At 43.5% G+C, this 19,353-nt stretch overlaps 1 pseudogene; it reads right to left on the minus strand.

Annotated features, from left to right (window-relative positions):
• Positions 1 to 19,353, minus strand: part of LOC115138578 (estrogen receptor beta-like) — a 41,263-nt pseudogene that overhangs the window by 20,722 nt on the left and 1,188 nt on the right.

Genomic DNA, 19,353 nt, shown 5'->3' on the forward strand with positions numbered 1-19,353 from the left:
TCATAATCTTTTAATGTGTAGACCGGGGGTATGCGCGGCAGACATTCTGTAACCGTGAAAAGCTTGTCACTGTATCCTTGCACGTATTTTTTATCGAAAACACCCCTCAACTTGGATATACGAACCAAGTCCCCCACAATAAATGTAAAATGTATTTTTTTCTTACGTCGAAGGGGGAGCAAACCATACAGATTTTTAAAGACTTGAAAAGAGTTTTCCGAAGAGACCTCGGAGGGTTTCATCCTTATACTTTTATGATAACTATTGTTATACCCAATTACTAAATCTTGAACTATATCGATATATCTATGCGTGTTGTGAGCTGTAAAGTAGCGCCACATCCGCTCCTTCAGAGTTCGGTTAAAGCGTTCAACCACAGAAGCTTTCAAATCCGATCCTGTAGCAAAATGTACTATATTGTGCTTTTTCACGAGTTTCTGAAAGGTCTTTTTAAAAAATTATTTTCCGCCATCGGTCTGCACTTTCTTGGGGGCGCCTCCTTCCTTCAAGATAGAGGCAAATGCCCGGGTCACCACAGCGCCGCTCTTATTTTTTAAGACCCGGACAAAAGCTATTTTAGAGAAAATATCTATGACAGTTAGCATGTAGCGGTTTCCTTCATTTTTATCTGCAAGGGCCTGCATGTCACATAGATCAGCCTGAAATTGGGACAATGGGTGTGTAGAAAAAACTCTATTTCTAGGAAAATGTATTCTTACGGGTTTATGTAGAGTGTGAGCATCCTGTTCGGATAGCCACTCATTGACTTTAGCCTCGCTTAACCTGTGACCTGTTTCTTCGGCTAAAGCGCGCTGTAAACGTTCCTTACCCCCATAAGACCCCGGGTTAGAGGGATTATAATAAATGTTTTTCAAAATCTGCTCTGCCATCCTTCTTGCCTCTCTGAGGTACAATAACGTTAATGAGCGACTTTCAAATAACAACAACATTTCATTTTCATTTTTGGGATTTTTATTTTCAGGAAAACATTAGGTATTACGTATACAGACAATCCCTAATTCGTTGCAGGATACATGCCCCCCCTTTCTCTATGATCGAATCATGTAAAACCTTGTATATTTGGCTTAGATTAACAGGTTTGTTTCGCTGAATTTTTACAACAGACACATCAGTTATAAAAGTATATAAACAACAAATATGATACATGTTACAATTAAAGGGTGTTTCAAACAAATAAAGTAAAATCTTAGACAAGGTTGTTTCTAGTTCTTCAGAATCACCACCAAGCCGGGTTACCATTTGTGTCCATTGTAGACACTCGCCCGCATGTCGTACATGATTCATGATTTGGTCCATTTTCAAAACACGCTCTACATTAGCCCCGGAATTGGGGGTTGTGTAGAACGAGACATTGTTCACTTTATTTTCAATAATTTGATGCATAACACTTGTAAGTTCTCTCAAAAGAAAAAAATGTATTTATTCTCTTTAACATCATATACACATAGTTACCCATTGCTCTACATCTAAATAACAAAAATGTCACTCGGTCTCTTGGGGTTTATTGAGCCAGAAAGTCATCACATCAGACACCACAGCCTCCCGGTATTTGTTATCCTCCACCAGGGTGTGTCGGATTTCTTTGAGTTTCTCGTGTATGTGAATCGCCTCCTTCAGCTCGTGTAGGAATGCCTCGGTTACCCCGTAAACTCTGGGGATAGACGGCACAAGGCCCATAGCCTCCAGGGCTCTGACCAGCGATGGTATAAACCGGCAGGACCAAAGTCTTTTCACCAGCGCCTCAAAATTGTTGAAGAAGTAGTATCTTGGGGGGTCGTATAGGCATGGATGCCTGCGCTGGCTGGGGTGATTAATCTCACAACCGATGCATTTTTCTCGTATATATTCTCCAATCACCACGTCTAAAAGCGTGGCTACTGAGGCCTTGATTGTGTCCAGAAAAATAGTACTGACCACCCCATCAAACACGTCCTCAGGTTGTATACATGTAGGGGGTGTCGAGGGTCTTGCCAGGGGGGAGTAGAATGGAGGGCTGCGAGGCATACAATCCTTAGTGTCGGGAGCCCAGGCCGTTTCGGAGTTCGGGTATACATTAGGAATATCCATGGTCAATGCGTAGGTTAAGAACTGTAGGTTTTAAGAACCATCCTTTTATTGTTGAACCAGCACTCGGGGTATCTGGGCGGTGTTAACAACACCGCTTACCTCGGTTTCTTTGGGGGCTGCCTCTCCTGACGTTGTATCTTCTTGAGGCTGCTTTGAGTCGTAATCCTCCGGATTCGTATATATTATGCACTTCTTTAGCCGAACAATGCTCTGGCGCAACATTTTCAATTCCATTAAAGGCCAGCTTTTAAAGGGGATAAGCATTCGAAGCCGGAAATCCCCGTCCGAACCGCCATCCCGGATGTTTTGGTTTCGGATTTCCGCTGTACTGACATAGAACTCAACGCAGCCGCAGGGAAGTCCATTCTTTCTCTGTATTTTCACCCTGTGAAATACTCTTCCTGAAGTGTCCGGGGTACCTTCCCAACGGGTCTCGTAGCCTGTGAACAAGCTGTAACCCTTGGTGATACGGCTCAGTTCGGGACACAAAACCTGTCGAAAAACCGTCCAGTCTTCAACCCCATAAGTCACGCCTAATTTCTGGTCGGTATATTCTTCTCCTTCGGCTAACGTATAGAGTTTCACGCTACAGGCCAAGTAATCAAACAGATACCCCCAATGCTGTCCATTAGACATCAACACTTCATCTTTCAGCGCAGTTGCGGGAAGTATCTGGGTTCTATACACATTTAGAAACCGCTTTTTTGGTGCATCGTATATTGCGGCTGTATACTTTGCCCTTTCTCTATGTTTCAGACGCGGTCCTGCCTCTGATGCTACAGTCATCACAGCTTTACCACTGATCGCAAAATCCATGTTTAAAAAATAGGGTTTACGGTTCTGGGTTCGCAAGCCTTGTTCTGGACATCTATAATGCTGATGCCCCAGCGCTATAGCACCAGACATTCCTGCTTCATCAGATAACAAACATAAGGGAGATAAATCTGGGGGGGTGGGGGGGACATACATGCTCCCAAAAGTTCAAACACTCAAACACCCCCACACAACCAGACCCCCCTACTCATCAAACACCTTGAATACTTCAAGGCATGACATATAGATATAAAATAACAAACACCCTCTAACACATGACCACACGAACAGGGGGACCGGGGCGGGGGCACATATTTAAACATGCACGTGTCATCATGACGTAGGGGTAGTCCGGGGTATACCCCATGGAAGTGACTCTCAGAGCCATCAGATCATTTCGTCCACAGACTTGTTCTTCCAACGCATATCCGGGCAGCCTTGAACCACTCAGGGCGCGTTCCATTTGACACAAAGCTAGCCTTATTTTAAGCCATTCTCGCATCCTTAGTGCTGGAGAAAAAGGCTCGGGTTCTGCACGATAAAAGGGTTGGGACACGCTGTCTGTGAATATCTTAACCGTAGATTCCTCCGGGTTGAATATGTACGAAATATGTCCCTCGCTTGTACACAAAAATCCTTTAAAACATTCGGGAGCCTCAAGCAAAATATCCTCCAGGCTTTTGGTGTTGGATTCATGACATGAGCTACAGAGCACTCCGAGAATTCCCCTTGTAGACATATTTTAGATGTTTAATATTCAGGTCTTAAAAATGGCTTGTTCTGGACATTTATAAAGCCTAGGCCCCAGATACATAACCCTGGACATTCCTGCTTCATAGATAACAACCATAAGGGAGATAAAACTGGGGGTGGGGGGACATACACTGTCCCAAAAGTTCAAACATTCAAACCCCACCGTCCCCAGTTCAACCAGCCCCCCTAGACATCAAGCAACAGGCCTACCTCAAAGCATACCATAGAGCTATAAAATAACACACACCCTCTAACACGTGAACACATGAACAGGGGGGGGACGGGCCGGAGGCCCATATTCAGACATGTACACGTCATCATGACGTACGGTCATCAATCAATCATTTTGACCCGTGCCGTCTACTGTATTCTCTCTACTGTTCCCTGTGCTCTACACAATACATATCTGTTTATTTTATGTGATGATAAAAGGCTCATACAATACAAATATTTATTTATTTATTTTCTTTCACAGTGATAGCGACTCCGACTGGGAGCCCTGTTGCCAAGCTGCCCGCTCTACCTCTGCCCCCTCTACTCCTGCCTCCAGTGGTGTTCATATGCCACAGTTCATTACTGCAGGCATGACTGTGTCTCAGGGCCAAAAGGGCACAGCATAGAGGTGTCGTTGTGTTCTGTGTCGCATGAACTGCACCACTTGTAAAGCAGAGGCAAACTGAACATCAGAAAGAGACTGCTATGGGACATGGCACAGGCAGCAAAATATTGTGTAGAGGACTTCCAAAGGGTGTACTCTTTTTTTAAAAATATTTATTTTCTATATATATATATATATATATATATATATATATATATATATTTTGTGTGTGTTAGAATTGCTTTTTGATATGTTGTATATAGTTATAGGTCATTTCACCAATACGGCCACTTGGGTACATTTGGACAACTTGTGTGGGATATCTGGGTGACTTCATGCTAAATGTCATGTAGCTCACCCATTCCTGAAGTTATCAGTCTGAAACCTTGCACACCTACAGTTGCCCTCTTGTGTTATCCATCAAAATTATCTCCAGCATCCTATCTGACTGTGTGGTCTGACTGACTCTATTCTAGTACATGTTAAAGATGATGCTACAACAATAAAAAAACAGAAAACGTATACAATTAACATTTACACAAACTTCAGAATGTTTCCATTCAAATGATACTAAGAATATGCATATCCTTGCCTCTGGGGCTGAGCTACAGGCAGTTAGATTAGGGTATGTCTTCAGGCGGAAATTGAGAACAAGGGATGCAGTTAATTGAAATGCATTCCAGGTGACTATCTCATTACGCTGGTTGAGAGAATGCCAAGAGTGTGCAAAACTTTCATCAATTCAAAGGGTGGCTACTTTGAAGAATCTCAAATATATTTGTATTAGTTTAACACATTTTTGGTTACTACATGTTATTTCATAGCATGGATGTCTTCACTATTATTCTACAGTGTAGAAAATAGTTTTTTTTAAACAAAAAAACCTTGAATGAGTAGTTGTGTCCAAACTTTTGACTGGTACTGTATATCGATGTGTTCCCCATTTCTCATTCTCCACTGGACGCACAATATAAATGTAGTTCTGTTTATTAATTCTACCATTTAAATAAACAAGCATACACAAAACTTGAAAAGCCATACATGCACATGAGTAAAATTATTGAGGATAATACACAATAACGTCTGGGACTTATTCCCATTCTGGTCCTCTTGAGACAAGACGGCAAGTTAAGATCCAACACGGTTGCAAACAGTATTACAGCGAGATAATAAAACCTAAAAATGAAGAAGAACATCTATGATATCGTTGCAGTTGCATCGCAAGGTACACAGAAGACATCAAATTGTTTTTTGCCCAGAGAGGATATTGTTTTTATGGTTAGAGGCAACACATTCCTCTCTGAGACTACAGTGTAGAAGATCTTTCCCACGATTACACCTGAACCTGTATAAGCCCACATTAGCGTCACCTGATCTGGTGCTGTGATTGTGTGCATCCCTAACATGGGGAAAGTAATCAGCTAGATATCTGGGCGCAGAATCATCAATACTCCTGATAACCAAACCCAGTCTAATCTGGGACACCTTAGCCTCAACAGGCAGCCAGTTGAGTTCCTGAAAGCAGCTCCTGCCTGTGAGTATGTGGACTCACCTTCAACACTACCCTGATCAGCTTATTGTGGAATATTTTGAGTTTCCCCTTCAGAAACGTATATAAGCCCCCTAACCAGGAAGTATTAGTGTAGTCAAAATGGCATTGAATGAGGGCAGTGGCTAGCACTGTCATGGAATCCTTATCAAGCAGCTTGGACTTTCTAGCCAAAAATGTAGTCCTGGCATTAACCTTCCCTAGCACTTTAGTGGCCATGCTCACCCCTATCAAGCTTCCGGCATCCCTGCTAGCTAACAGAGGTTTTTAGTAGTCAGCACCTCACCTCCTAACTCCGATCTGATTTCATGATTTCAGAGGACCTACACAATTTAGTTCTGGACCCCAAAATATTTGCCTCAGTTTCACCTAAGTGCAGAGATACACTATATATACACAAAGTATGTGGACCTCCCTTCAAATTGGTGGATTTGGCTATTTCAGCCACACCCCATTGCTGACAGGTGTATAAAATCGAGCACACCGCAATGCAATCTCCATAGACAAACACTGGCTGTAGAATGGCCTTACTGAAAAGCTCAGTGATTTTCAACATGGCACTGTCATAGGATGCCACCTTTCCAGCAAGTCAGTACGTCAAATTTCTGCCCTGGTAAAGCTGCCCCAGTCAGCTGTAAGTGCTGTTATTGTGAAGAGGAAACTTCTAGAAGCCGCAAAGTGGTAGGCCACACAAGCTCACAGAACGAGTCCGCAGAGTGCTGAAGTGCGTAGCGTGTGAAAATAAATAATGTCCTCAGTTGCAACACTTACTACTGAGTTCCAAACTGCCTCTGGAAGCAACGTCAGCACAATAACTGATCGTTGGGAGCTTCCGTGGCCGAGCAGTCGCACACAAGCCTAAGATCACCATGCACAATGCCAAGCTTCAGCTGGAGTGGTGTAAAGTTTGCCGACATTGGACTCTGGAGCAGCTTCATCATCTGGCAGTCCCACGGACTAATCAGTCCAACGGACTAAGGCACATATCTCATCACCGTTCCAATCCTTCCTGACAGAATAATTGTCCATCTCAATTTCACAAACAGATTAATCCAACCATGTCTCTGTAAAACATAAGACACCCACCTCTGATTTGCGAACCAACAGGCGTATCTCATCCATCTTCAGTAGTAAGATTTGGACATTTAATTGCACAAAATGTAAACCTTTCTTCCCAAAGGCCTTGCTGAATTCTCGATCCACTTGAAACTCGCCTCCCTGTGCACTATGGAGCACCCCTCCCCATGTTCATGCATTGCCAGCTCACCTTCCGCTGCCCCGTTGTCCACACCACCACATCCCCAGTCTATCGCCTCTGCGCTGCTGTGGAGCCCCCCTCCTTTGGTGCACTCTCCATCCTACAGTGGTTCGTCCTATAAAAGTTCCAGCATACTGCGGCACAGCTTGCATGGTGCCGCAGAATTCTATGGCACTTTATTTAAGTACTTTATTTTAGCCCAGTACTGTAACCTACTCCCGACCATACAACTTGACGGGCTATTTATCTAAAGGATCCCCATGTTGTGTGGGCACGCGGGAAACCAGTGTTCTTATTACAGTATCTTTGCCCTTTAAATTGCTGAGAGGTTGACATCCCATAAATCTATGAGCTATCTGAAAATACAATAATATTAATACCGATATTGTTTGCTTCAAACATACAGTCCTTGTATTTTTACATTCCTTATTGATTTGTTTTTTTTAGGTTCTTGAGTTAAGTTTGACTTTGAATTTTGGCCATATCAAACTCTGACTGCTTGTCACGGCAGTTAAAAGAAGAGGACCAAGGTGCAGCGTGGTGAACGTACATTTTCTCTTTATTTGGAAAATGTAGCCGAACAAAACAATAAACACTACAAAAAAACAAACCGTGAAGCTATGTGCCCAAACAAAGTAAACTTCCCACAAAGACAGGTGGAAAAAGGGCTAGCTAAGTAGGGTTCTCAATCAGAGACAACGATAGACAGCTGTCCCTGATTGAGAACCCTACCCGGCCAAAACATAGAAATACAAATAATAGAATACCCACCCCAACTCACACCCTGACCAAACCAAACTAGAGACATAAACAGATTCTCTAAGGTCAGGGCGTGACACTGCTGACAAAGCACCTTTGAATTGTCAGTTAACAAAAGGTTTATGGCTCTAAATCACACATGTCCCACTTTGTTTGTCAGAATTATATATTTGTGTTGTGGCCCAAAAAACTATGACATTGGGGTGTGTTAAGTATTAAACATTGTTTATTTAGTTGTAGTTCTGATGTTGGGTGAATCTGATCAGTCCGGAAGGTAAGAGGATTTATTGGCCTTGAGGAGAAGGAACTCGTCCCTGTGACTAAGATATAATGTAATGGATCTGGGAGTGTGCGTATTTGATCCAGGCTGTATCACAACCGGCACACAATTGGCCCAGCGTCGTCCGGGTTTGGCCAGTGTAGGCCATCATTGTAAATATGAATTTGTTCTTAACTGACTTGCCTAGTTAAATAAAGGTTACACTAAGAACATAACATTTCCATACCCTAATTGTATAATTGTAGTCTAACCAATACCCAAACGGAGATTCAGTGAAAATAAACATCTCATTGATTTATCAAGACCAGTCCCCATGCTTGTCTCAGAGCAGCGTGAAATGGTGCTAAAATAGTTGTAGGCTATTGCTTCAAATCCTATTGCTTCTAACTTCAATATGCTCTTCAAATAAATAAGACCTACACCACTTTTACCAGCACATTACTCAACACTAGTGAGACTCATGTTGCCTGGCAGAGTTCCTCTGTCCAGTGTCTGTGTTCTTTTGCCCAGCTTAATCTTTATTTTTATTGGTCAGTCTGAGATATGGCTTTTACTTGCAACTCTGCCTAGAAGGCCAGCATCCCGAAGTCGTCTCTTCACTGTTGATGTTGAGACTGGTGTTTTGCCAGTACTAGTTAACTTCTTGAGTGTAGGGGGCAGGATTTTCGTTTTTTTGGCTAAAAAACGTACCCATTTGAAACGGCCTATTTCTCAGGCCCAGAAACTAGAATATGCATATAATTGTCAGATTAGGAGAGAAAACCAAAACTGTCAAAATATTGTCTGTGAGAATAACAGAACTGATATTGCAGGCGAAAACCTGAGGAAAATCCAACAAGGAAGTGCTGTTTTTCCTGAAAGTTCTCTGTTCCATTGGATGCCTTGCCTCCATTTAAAGGGATATCAACCAGATTCATTTTCCTATGGCTTCCTCAAGGAGTCAACAGTCTTTAGACATAGTTTCAGGCTTTTATTTTGAAAAAGTGAGTGAGAAAGATCACATCGCGTCAGTGGATAGCTGGGTGTTTGAGAGTTTTGCTTGCGCAACAGAGTGGGGTAGCCATTGTCTCTCCCTCTCCTATTGAAAAAGCTACAGTCCCGGTTGATATATTATCGATTATATATTTTAAAAACAACCTGAGGATTGATTATAAAAAACGTTTGACACGTTTCTGTGGACATTACGGATACTATTTGGAATTTTTGTCTGCGATGTCATGACCGCTCGAGCCTGTGGATTTCTGAACATAACGCCCCAAACAAATGGAGATATTTTGGATATAAAAATAATCTTTATGGAACAAAAGGAACATTTATTGTGTAACTGGGAGTCTCGTGAGTGCAAACATCCAAAGATCATCAAAGGTAAGCGATTTAATTTATTGCTTTTCTGACTTTCGTGACCAATCTACTTGGCTGCTAGCTGTTTGTAATATTTTGTCTACTGAGAGAGATGTTCTTACATAAACGCTTGTTATGCTTTCGCCGAAAATCTGTATTGAAATCTGACATGCCAGGTAGATAAACAACAAGCTAAACTGTGTTTTGCTATTTTGCACTTGTGATTTCATGAAAATTTAATATTTTTAGTAAATACATTTGAATTTGGTGCACTGCAATTCAGCGGGTGTTGATGAAAATGATCCCGTTAACGGGATGGGTGCGTCAAGAAGTTAATGAAGCTACCAGTTGATGACTTGTGAGGCGTCTGTTTCTCAAACTAGACACTCTAATGTACTTGTCCTCTTGCTCAGTTGTGCACCAGGGCCTCCAACTCCACTTTCTATTCTGGTTAGAGCCAGTTTGTGCTGTTCTGTGAGGGGAGTAGTACACAGCGTTGTACGAGATCTTCAGTTTTCTTGGCAATTTCTTCTCAGAATATGAATAGACTGACGAGTTTCAGAAGAAAGTATTTGACCATTTTGAGCCTGTAATCGATCCCACAAATGTTGATTCTCCAGATACTCAACTAGTCTAAAGACTGCCTGTTTTATTGCTTCTTTAATCAGGAGTGATGGTTGCTTATAATGGGCCTCTGTACGCCTATGTAGATATTCCATTCAAAATCAGTCGTTTCCAGCTACAATAGTCATTTACAACATTAACAATGTCTACACTGTATTTTTGATCAATTTTATGTTATTTAATGAACAGAAAATTGGATTTTCTTTCAAAAACAAGGAAATTTCTAAGTGACCCCAAACTTTTGAATGGTAGTGCATATTGTTCTGCTAATAACATGGTTTATAATATATCTGTGAGAATATCCAAGGGACTTTTATATCATAAAAAATTAATAACATTCACCTTGTTTAAAAAATAACAATATTTTGGAGATGATTTTGTTTTCAAATAATGTAAAATTAGTGAGAAAAGGCCATTCTTGAACATGGGGTGAGACATTGTTACTCATTTGTAAATAAAGCCAGTTTGTTATTTAGAATGATTTATTTCGGTTTTTAGAGGGAAAGAAATAAAAAATGTCTTATACCATTGCGCCACTCAGGCACTGTACAATGTGACCGGTCAGGAGTGAGCTACAATACTACAGCAAGAGCAAAATAAAAGAATTAAAAACCTTAGTGTAACAACAGTTTTAGTAAGTAATACTGAAGTCCTGCACAATTATCAGTTTCTATTTAGGTTTATGTCACCCATTCATTGTAAGTTAGAGACACAGTAGGACCCAAAAGCATAATCAGTGCTCCAACTTCCCCTTGCGCTAGTCTGGAGCAATGAAGTAGTGATACGGGGTACCGTACTAAACCACAAATTACCTCTTAAGTCCTGTAGCATAATAGCAAAACATTTAGTGGAGCAACCACTGTAGGTGAGTCCTCTGGTCCCACTCCACCTTCAATGATCACATATCCCCGCGGGTACAGCACACCGACAGCAAAGGTAAGTTTCATTGACCCCATGCCCAAAGCTAGTATCACTGCATTTTAGATGAATCAACTGCACACATTCCCAAATCTTTTTCCAGTGATGTTTAAAACAAACAAAGTAATACAAAAAAGTGCTGCCACCAATGCCGAATTTGCCGATCGCCATTTTATGCCTTTCAGTACAAACCATTACGCAACGTAACAAACGTTCAATTGAACTAAACTCACCCCGCCTATAGGCAATTTAGTGTGGTCTCAATCAAATGATACATAGCCTATAGGAACAGGTGTTTCTTATCCTACGAGGTCCGGAGCCTGCTGGTTTTCTGTTCTACCTGATAATTAATTGCACACACCTGGTGTCCCAGGTTTAAATCACTACCTGATTAGAGGCAACAATAAATAAAAAACGCAGTGGAACTGGCTTCGAGGTTCAGAGTTGAGGTTGAGTGCTATAGGCTACGAAGTGAATGCTTGGAGAAGCAGGGAGCAAAGTTTTATTTCTGAGATAGCTGCTGGGATGGTGTAAATAAAACTAGGCTACATTACACTTTACTAACAACAAGAGTGCTTTGTGAAGGAGCCTATTTCTTGCTGTTTAAGAAATAAGAGGTAGGCCTACATGTTTGACAGACGGAATTAGGCGATAGGCTGCTATATCAATATCAATTCCTTCACCCACCACCAGGCACTCTTTAACTAAATATTCTACCTCAGTGTCAGAGAAGGGCTGTTAAAACCAAGACTCAAATGGATGGGTATGAGAGGGTATGCTATAGGCCTACCTTTTATTAAAGAAAATGGCAAAAAGCACAGGCCTACTCCTTGTTAGCTGATCAGTGTCCCTTCCAGGGGACGGTTGAGCTAATGTAGGCTAATGCGATTAGTATTTGGTTGTAAGTAACAAGAACATTTCCCAGGACATAGACATATCTGATATTTGCAGAAAGCTTATATTTTTGTTAATCTAACTGCACTGTCCAATTTACAGTAAGATATTATCATGCTATTGTTTGAGGAGGGCACAATTTTGAACATGAAAAGTTATTAAAACTTGTTGAGGACAGGGGGCAGTATTTTCACTTTGGATGAAATGCGTGCCCATAGTGAACTGCATCCTACTCTGTCCTAGATTGCTAATATATGCATATTATTATTACTATTGGATAGAAAACACTCTGAAGTTTCTAAAACTGTTTGAATTATGTCTGTGAGTATAACAGAACTCTTCCAAACAAGAAGTGAAATTCTGAATGTGGGTCAAATTTGACAAATTTGACGTTTTGTTTCTTTGACATTCAGGGAAGTAATCTAATTATGTCACTATCAAATGATTAAGCTATTCACTTTCTGTACAATAGAAGATATTTAAACACAGATAGCATTTAGGGAAACACTTGTGACCTCTCATTGGGTTAAGCCACGGTAGAAGAGAGGCCAGCAGTTAAAGCTTCAATTTTTCTGCATCGGCAGGCCTACTCTGTCTGTGGTGGAAAGGTAGGCCTAACTTTTGAAAGTACCATGCTCAGATTCTTAATGACTTCCTAGCCACGTGCTTCTACATCTGCATTGCTTGCTGTTTGGGGTTTTAGGCTGGGTTTTTGTACAGCTCTTTGTGACATCGGCTGATGTAAAAAGGGTTTTATAAATACATTTGATTGATTGATTCTAAGATTTCTTTATAGACTGCTTAAAAAAATAAAGGGAACACTAAAATAATACATCCTAGATCTGAATGAATGAAATATTCTTATTAAATACTTTTTTCTTTACATAGTTGAATGTGCTGACAACAAAATCACACACAAATGATCAATGGAAATCAAATTTATCAACCCATGGAGGTCTGGATTTGGAGTCACACTCAAAATGAAAGTGGAAAACCACACTACAGGCTGATCCAACTTTGATGTAATGTCATTAAAACAAGTCAAAATGAGGCTCAGTAGTGTGTGTGGCTTCCACGTGCCGGTAAATCAAATCAAATCAAATGTTATTTGTCACATACACATGGTTAGCAGATGTTAATGCGAGTGTAGCGAAATGCTTGTGCTTCTAGTTCCGACAATGCAGTAATAACCAACGAGTAATCTAGCTAACAATTCCAAAACTACTACCTTATACACACAAGTGTAAAGGGATAAAGAATATGTACATAAAGATATATGAATGAGTGATGGTACAGAGCGGCATAGGCAAGATGCAGTAGATGGTATCGAGTACAGTATATACATATGAGATGAGTATGTAAACAAAGTGGCATAGTTTAAAGTGGCTAGGGATACATGCATTACAAAAAGATGCAGTAGATGATAAAGTACAGTATATACGTATAAATATGAGAAAAATAATGTAGGGTATGTAAACATTATATTAAGTAGCATTGTTTAAAGTGGCTAGTGATATATTTTACATCAATTCCCATCCATTCCCATTATTAAAGTGGCTGGAGTTGAGTCAGTGTGTTGGCAGCAGCCACTCAATGTTAGTGGTGGCTGTTTAACAGTCTGATGGCCTTGAGATAGAAGCTGTCTTTCAGTCTCTCGGTCCCAGCTTTGATGCACCTGTACTGACCTCGCCTTCTGGATGATAGCGGGGTGAACAGGCAGTGGCTCGGGTGGTTGTTGTCCTTGATGATCTTTATGGCCTTCCTGTGACATCGGGTGGTGTAGGTGTCCTGGAGGGCAGGTAGTTTGCCCCCAGTGATGCGTTGTGCAGACCTCACTACCCTCTGGAGAGCCTCTCACTACCCTCTGGAGAGCCTTACGGTTGTGGGCGGCTCCGCAGTTGCCGTACCAGGCGGTGATACAGCCCGACAGGATGTTCTCGATTGTGCATCTGTAAAAGTTTGTGAGTTTTTTTGGTGACAAGCCGAATTTCTTCAGACTCCTGAGGTTGAAGAGGCGCTGCTGCGCCTTCTTCACCATGCTGTCTGTGTGGGTGGACCAATTCAGTTTGTCTGTGATGTGTACGCCGAGGAACTTAAAACTTGCTACCCTCTCCACTACTGTTCCATCGATGTGGATAGGGGGGTGTTCCCTCTGCTGTTTCCTGAAGTCCACAATCATCTCCTTAGTTTTGTTGATGTTGAGTGTGAGGTTATTTTCCTGACACCACACTCCGAGGGCCCTCACCTCCTCCCTGTAGGCCCAGTGTTAAGGATCAGCGGAGTGGAGATGCTGTTACCTACCCTCACCACCTGGGGGCAGCCCGTCAGGAAGTCCAGTACCCAGTTGCACAGGGCGGGGTCGAGACCCAGGGTCTCGAGCTTGATGACGAGTTTGGAGGGTACTATGGTGTTAAATGCTGAGCTGTAGTCGATGAACAGCATTCTCACATAGGTATTCCTCTTGTCCAGATGGGTTAGGTGCAGTGTGGTTGAGATTGCATCGTCTGTGGACCTATTTGGGCAGTAAGCAAATTGGAGTGGGTCTAGGGTGTCAGGTAGGGTGGAGGTGATATGGTCCTTGACTAGTCTCTCAAAGCACTTCATGATGACGGAAGTGAGTGCTACGGGGCGGTAGTCGTTTAGCTCAGTTACCTTAGCTTTCTTGGGAACAGGAACAATGGTGGCCCTCTTGAAGCATGTGGGAACAGCAGACTGGGATAGGGATCGATTGAATATGTCCGTAAACACACCAGCCAGCTGGTCTGCGCATGCTCTGAGGGCGCGGCTGGGGATGCCGTCTGGGCCTGCAGCCTTGCGAGGGTTAATACGTTTAAACGTTTAAATGTTTTCCTCACGTCGGCTGCAGTGAAGGAGAGTCTACATGTTTTGGTTGTGGGCCGTGTCAGTGGCACTGTATTGTCCTCAAAGCGGGCAAAAAAGTTATTTAGTCTGCCTGGGAGCAAGGCATCCTGGTCCGTGACTGGGCTGGTTTTCTTTTTGTAATCCGTGATTGACTGTAGACCCTGCCACATACCTCTTGTGTCTGAGCCGTTGAATTGCGATTCTACTTTGTCTCTATACTGACGCTTAGCTTGTTTGATTGCCTTGCGGAGGGAATAGCTACACTGTTTGTATTCGGTCATGTTTCCGGTCTCCTTGCCCTGGTTAAAAGCAGTGGTTCGCGCTTTCGGTTTCACGCGAATGCTGCCATCAATCCACGGTTTCTGGTTTGGGAATGTTTTAATCGTTGCTATGGGAACGACATATTCAACGCACGTTCTCATGAACTCGCTCACCGAATCAGCGTATTCGTCAATGTTGGTGTCTGACGCAATACGAAACATATCCCAGTCCACGTGATGGAAGCAGTCTTGGAGCGTGGAATCAGATTGGTCGGACCAGCGTTGAACAGACCTCAGCGTGGGAGCTTCTTGTTTTAGCTTCTGTCTGTAGGCAGGGAGCAACAAAATGGAGTCGTGGTCAGCTTTTCCGAAAGGAGTGCGGGGGAGGGCCTTATATGCATCGCGGAAGTTAGAATAGCAATGATCCAAGGTTTTACCAGCCCTGGTTGCGCAATCGATATGCTGATACAATTTAGGGAGTCTTGTTAAAATCCCCAGCTACAATGAATGCAGCCTCAGGATATATGGATTCCAGTTTGCAAAGAGTCAAATAAAGTTTGTTTAAAGCCATCGATGTGTCTGCTTGGCGGGGAATATATACGGCTGTGATTATAATCGAAGAGAATTCCCTTGGTAGATAATGCGGTCAACATTTGATTGTGAGGAATTCTAAATCAGGTGAACAGAAGGACTTGAGTTCCTGTATGTTGTTGTGACCACACCACGTCTCGTTAACCATAAAGCATACGCCCCCGCCCATCTTCTTACCAGAAAGATGTTTGTTTCTGTCGGCGCGATGCGTGGAGAAACCAGCTGGCTGCACCGACTCCGATAGTGTCTCTCGAGTGAGCCATGTTTCCGTGAAGCAAAGAACTTTACAGTCCCTGATGTCCCTCTGGAATGCTACCCTTGTTCGGATTTCATCAACCTTGTTGTCAAGAGACGGGACATTGGCGAGCAGTATGCTAGGGAGTGGCGCGCGATGTGCCCATCTCCGGAGCCTGACCAGAAGACCGCTTCGTTTGCCTCTTTTACGGCGTCGTTGTTTTGGGTTGCAGGCTGGGATCCATTCCGTTGTCCTGGGTGAAAGGCAGAACACAGTATCCGCTCCGGGAAAGTCATATTCTTGGTCGTACTGATGGTGAGTTGACGCGGCTCTTATATTCAGTAGTTCTTCTCGACTGTATGTAATGAAACCTAAGATGACCTGGGGTACCAATGTAAGAAATAACACGTAAAAAAAAAAAAAAACTGCATAGTTTCCTAGGAACGCGAAGCGAGGCGGCCATCTCTGTCGGCACCGGAAGATGTATGACCTCCCTACAACGCCTGGGCATGCTCCCTGCAACGCCTGGGCATGCTCCTGATGAGGTGGCGGATGGTCTCCTGAGGGATCTCCTCCCAGACCTGGACTAAAGCATCCGCCAACTCCTGGACAGTCTGTGGTGCAATGTGGCATTGGTGGATGGAGCGAGACATGATGTCCCAGATGTGCTCAATTGGATTCAGGTCTGGAGAACGGGCAGGCCAGTCCATAGCATCAATGCCTTTCTCTTGCAGGAACTGCTGACACATTCCAGCCACATGAGGTCTAGCATTGTCTTGCATTAGGAGGAACCCAGGGCCAACCGCACCAGCATATGGTCTCACAAGGGGTCTGAGGATCTCATCTCGGTACCTAATGGCAGTCAGGCTACCTCTGGCGAGCACATGGAGGGCTGTGCGGCCCCTCAAAGAAATGCCACCCCACACCATGACTGACCCAACGCCAAACCGGTCATGCTGGAGGATGTTGCAGGCAGCAAAACGTTCTCCACGGCGTCTCCAGACTGTCACGTCTGTCACGTGCTCAGTGTGAACCTGCTTTCATCTGTGAAGAGCACAGGGCTGTAATCACAACCCCCACCTGTGGACGTCGGGCCCTCATACCACCCTCATGGAGTCTGTTTCTGACCGTTTGAGCAGACACATGCACATTTGGAGGTCATTTTGCAGGGCTCTGGCAGTGCTCCTCCTGGTCCTCCTTGCACAAAGGCGGAGGTAGCGGTCCTGCTGCTGGGTTGTTGCCCTCCTACGGCCTCCTCCACGTCTCCTGATGTACTGGCCTGTCTCCTGGTAGCGCCTCCATGCTCTGGACACTACGCTGACAGACACAGCAAACCTTCTTGCCACAGCTCCCATTGATGTTCCATCCTGGATTAGCTGCACTACCTGAGCCACTTGTGTAGGTTGTAGACTCCGTCTCATGCTACCACTAGAGTGAAAGCACCACCAGCATTCAAAAGTGACAAAACATCAGACAGGAAGCATAGGAACTGAGAAGTGGTCTGTGATTATCACCTGCAGAACCACTCCTTTATTGGGGGTGTCTTGCTAATTGCCTATAATTTCCACCTGTTGTCTATTCCATTTGCACAACAGCATGTGACATTTTTTGTCAATCAGTGTTGCTTCCTAAGTGGACAGTTCGATTTCACAGAAGTGTGATTGACTTGGAGTTACATTGTGTTGTTTAAGTGTTCCCTTTTATTTTTTTGAGCAGTGTATTTAAACAGGGACAGTTTTGTTGCAAACAAGACCCTCATTTGGCATTGGAGAAATATGATAAGATGAACACATAGGCCTATCTCTCTGTCCATTCATAGCCTGTAATTTCGGTCATTTGTGTGGTATTAAAAATGTATTCAACTAATATGTAAAATGACATAGAATGACATATAATTTTAATAAAAGGACATTTTTTCTCGGACCTGCAAATACGACGATTGATTCATGCAATGCTTTTACTATGAAGGAGATATTTCTATCCCTACTTTTGTCCATAGTGGTCTGCGAACCAACAACCTTCTGGCTCGCAGTCCTGTGTGCTATCAAAATTCCAGCATTGCCATGTAATGCTTACAGGACAAAGGCTCTGGTCTGTCCAAGAAGTGAGGGTAAACGGTAGACATGTTCTCTGCTATCAACTTTGTTTTAAATATTATTTTGGGGTATATGGGAGGGTCATTTGTTTGATTTTTTAAGTGTTCAGTGAGGGTTTAGGTAAAATATATCTTGTTGAAGGGAGGGCCATCCATTTTCATTTCAGAGAGTTTCGATTTTCTCCATGTATAAATAATGTTCACTCCCTAAGGGCCCCTACATTTAAAGGGACTAATAAAGGACAGATGAAATGCATAGTAAAGCCCTGACAGACTAGGAGCACCCTAAAGCGCACAACAGTCTTAGCTGGACAAGTACTGAAAGATGGATATTGGAACAAAGCCAAATGCTGAGGCACCTTCATAAATGAAACTGCAGTGCTCTCTGGAGCAAATCCACAATGCACAGCTAGTCTGTAGAGGTTTTGTTCTTCTTTATAACTGACAATACAAGCGAATTTTCACATCTCCTTATTTCACCAAACCCCCATTTCAGACAAAAGAGTGTGTGAACTCAGGCACATCTCCCCTGAGAGGGCACCTGCTGGGCTCACTTCTACAACCCTGAGTGAGGGGGGAAACAATGCTCTGCAGCAGGGTGGAGAGGAGAGGAGAGGAGAGGAGAGGAGAGGAGAGGAGAGGAGAGGAGAGGAGAGGAGAGGAGAGGAGAGGAGAGGAGAGGAGAGGAGAGGAGAGGAGAGGAGAGGAGGAGTAACCCCTTCATAGCCCATGTGATTTCCTGTCCCTCGGGACTACACAGCCATATGGCTGGCTGCAGTACGTGGGGTAATGAGAAGGCTAAGGGCCAACTACTACAGTACTGATCACAGTTAGTTAATATAGAAGTAGGGTAGGGTGTGAAGGGTCTACAGCTAGCCATGTAGTCTTTCTTCCTTTAGACATACCTACTGTATCTCACATTTAAACTCGGGTCATCAACCAAACCTTGAACATGTGCTGCACGCAAGCTGACACACACACACACACACACACACACACACACACACACACACACACACAGAGAACAGGTGTCTCACCAGGGATATTTTTGGCCCAGCTGATCATGAGGAACAGCTCCTTGTTGGCCAGTTTGATGAGTGACATCATCATGCTGGCTTCAGTGAAGGGCCTCTTTAGGTCCTCCATCAGGTAGATCTCTGGCGGCTCCACATCCATGATGCAGGATATCAGCTGTTCAGGGGTCAGGGATGAGTGGTGCACCTCCAGCAGGGGGAGGGAGCCCCCCTCCAGATTCCACTGGGCCCTGGCACCGACCCCCACCAGCCCGCCTGGTGCCTCCCGCCCCTGAGGCACACGCCTGTGCCTCGCCCCCATGTAACTGTAGCGCTCCGGCCTCATACCTGAACAACAGCACAGACAAACAACTGATGGATTTCACTCCTACAGATACTTCTACAAGCTCACAGGCTCACAG

The sequence above is a fragment of the Oncorhynchus nerka genome, linkage group LG12 (assembly GCF_034236695.1).
Source record: "Oncorhynchus nerka isolate Pitt River linkage group LG12, Oner_Uvic_2.0, whole genome shotgun sequence".
Classification (NCBI taxonomy): domain Eukaryota; kingdom Metazoa; phylum Chordata; class Actinopteri; order Salmoniformes; family Salmonidae; genus Oncorhynchus; species Oncorhynchus nerka.